The following is a 3,349-nucleotide window of genomic DNA, read 5'->3' on the forward strand; positions in this document are numbered from 1 at the left end:
GACCCACGGACCCGCGCGGCGAGGAGGGGCGGGCGGCCGGGCGGGAGGGAGGGCGGGGCGAGGGCGGAGGGGCGGGGCGAAGGCGGGACGGCGGCGGTTAGAGCCGCGGGCCGACGCGCAGAGGGCGGAGACCAGAGACGGTCTCGGCCCTCCCGCGAGGGGCGTGGCCTGGGAGGGGAAAGGGGCGGCGCACCTGGCCGAGCCGGCTGATCCGCTGGCGGACTAGGTAGATGTTGGACGCCATGATGCCGACCGGCGCTTCGCGGCCCCAGCCTGCGTCTCCGCGTTCGCCGTCCTCTGCGCACGCGCGGAGCCACCCGCGCCGGGCCTCCGCGCATGCGCGTATCCCACGCGTCGCCTGCGCTTCTTCGTTCTCTGCTTCTTCGCGCAGGCGCTCTCTCGTGTGTCTCTGTGTGTGTGTCTCTGTGTGTGTGTGTGTGTGTGTGTGTGTGTGTGTCTGTGTGTCTGTGTGTGTGTCTGTGTGTCTGTGTGTAGAGGAAATTCTTGTACTACTGACAAACTTTAGGCAAACGGACTTGGGTGTCAGCGTACCTGGGAAACGCGATTCGTTCCAGCGTTTTGCAGGGAAATTAAATTTATTATTAAATTAAATTATTTAGCATGGAGTCAGCATAAGCTAGTGAAGGAGAAAGTTGACTCCCAGTAAGAAAAAGAGTAGGGAAAGTTGCTCCTGCCCACATCCTCTCCTACATTCTCACGCCTGAGTACTATGCTTACACTTTGTTTCTTTCTGCAAAATATTGATTTTTGTTCCCCTGTGGGGCACTTAATTCTTGCCCCTTAGACCTTGCTTGGGTCCCCAATATGTGGGTAAATGACAGCCTACTGGTGTCAGTTGATAAGGTGGCTTAACACTGTTAAATCAAGCTCAGCAAGAAAATCCCAATTCCAGTCTCTAAGGGATTTTCTACAGATAACAGCCAACTTTCTAAGCACTTGCCTATGAATGAATGAATGAAAAGATTATTTGCCAGTGAAGTTATTCCAAGGAGGATTTGACACCTGATACTGAGTACTAATAACCATTCCTTGTTTTGAGATCCACCTATCTCCTTGTCTGCTATCCAGAAAGTGTACAAACTGTATTTAAATTTCTTTTTCTTTTTCGTTTTTTTTATCTTGGCTCACATTTGCAGTTCTCAGTGTAGAGCTTCCTGCACAGTGAAATAAAATCCGAATGGCCAATTTTCTCCTCTTCAGTATATAGGAAGGATTAGCGTTGCCTCTTAGCTCCCAATAGCAGAAGATGATCAATCTTGGTACTCAGTACTCTTTTGGGAAGTGGTTTTTGAGATCACTCCTGGCTGTGTTCAGGGTTACTCCCTGGCTCTGTGCTCAAAGATCACTCCTGGCAGTGGTCAGGGGGTCATATGCTATGTCCAGGATGGAACCAAAGTTGACTGTGTCCAAAGTAAGCATCGTCCCTGTTGTACTCTCTCTGGCCCTTACTCAGTGCTCTTAAGCCTTGTCAGAGCATTACTTCCTTCTTGCTCTTTCTACTCTCAGCTTACCAATACTTTTTGCTTTGTTTCTCCACCTTTTCTCCTGGCACCTTATTACTGGAGTTCCAAATTAGTGGTTACCTTGAAGGCTTATTTTTCAGTTCATTTGACAAAATGTTCTCCCATGCTGTTCATGCATCCAGAGATGGTTGTGAGAACTGACATCAATTCCAACCAGGCATGCCCCTGACCAATAATAGATAAGTAGAACATGGTTGTAATACTGGTTTAGGGGTCTTAGAAAGTGAAGCTGCCAGAAAAATGAATAACTTCAAGGGCAATTAGCAAAAAATAAAGGGGTGAGGAGAATGAAAGAACAAAATTTAAAGCAGGTGCCTTTATCAGCTTTACCACAGCAGTGGTTTGGCCCAAAAATTGTATCTCCTCTCTGTGCCTCCCAATTCTTCTTTCAACTTGGTCCCAGTGTTCTGAAATTCTGGAGCTGCGATCTCTGTGCAATCTCTGTACCCAGGCACAGAGGTGTTACAAAGCAGCCCACCTTCCACTCCATATGACTAATATGGTCACAGTAGAGATCCAGGAGGCATGGTACAGAGAATCACTCAGCAGTTCTCCCAGATAATAATGGGAGATGAAAGACACATAGACACCACCACCCCCCAACTTTTTTCCAAGGGTTTCTTTCCATGAAGGTCACAAATCCTTCTTTCCTCTTCAATCAGCAAGGCCTGCAAATCTTCAAAAGCTGGCCAGGGACTTATTCCAATTGTGTCAAAATCCTTTGAAATGCCTAAATGAATTATAGTCTTTACCACAACAAAGCACATCTTTTAGGATTTGCTTTGTGCTAAGGCATTTGAAACTAAGATCTCTTGAATCATCTGTGCACTGCTGACTTCAGAACAGGTCTTCATGCCCAACTGGGAGGTTTGTGTCCCATTCTCTGTCTCAGACTGTGAATTATTACTAGGAAGTGAGGCTCCAGTAGTAGGTAGATTCTCTTTCCTCAAAATACAAAGCAAATTCAAGGATTAGAATTAGCACAAGGGGACCAGAGATATAGTACAGGGAATATTAAAGTGCATGCCTTACATGAGATCACCTCAATTCAATACCAAGCACTGCAGGAATAGACACTTATCATAGAACCAGGGGTAAGTACTGATCACTTCCGTGTGTGACCCCAAAACAATAATTAAAAGAAACTCCCAAGAGACATACTGCCTCTCTGTGGGTTAGTCTATGGGTTTAATTTCTTGTTCCCCCATCAGGCTGCAGGCCCCCTGTGAATGCCATTTCAGTTTGCTCTGCTGGCCATTGTTCATCTTCTTGAAGTCTCGACAATCTAGAGTTTGGTCATTTGCCCTGGAAAGCACACTGTGTGTGCCTGCTATGTTCATTTGGAAGGAGCTATAAGTTTCAAAAAAGAAACCAAAGAATAAAGCAAGATTATAGAGATTACGGTTATAGGTTAAAATGAAAGATTATAGGTTAAAAACTGGTGAGCCAAGTAGATGAATTTGAATCCTGTCTCCATCAATGCCTAATAAATGCATCTAAGACAACACTCCAGTCTCTCCATACTATCATTCACACTGATGTAATAGGAGGTCAATTATCCAGTGTGTGTCCTAGGAGAGATGTATTGAGGATGCACCTCAGAGTATGTGAATAAAGGAGTGAACATGATGGACATTGTAGAATCACTGTCAAACGTGAACAAAGGACTTGAAGGCAGAAAACTTGAGTTAGGGCCATTCCTTCTCTATGCTTTTAAACAAGTCCCCTTGCCTCTTTAAGCTTTACTTTTCATATTTGCAAAATTGGAATACTATTATGTCAGAGGGTGATTAGGAGGCCTAAAT

Source organism: Suncus etruscus, chromosome 1, assembly GCF_024139225.1.
Source record: "Suncus etruscus isolate mSunEtr1 chromosome 1, mSunEtr1.pri.cur, whole genome shotgun sequence".
Taxonomy (NCBI): domain Eukaryota; kingdom Metazoa; phylum Chordata; class Mammalia; order Eulipotyphla; family Soricidae; genus Suncus; species Suncus etruscus.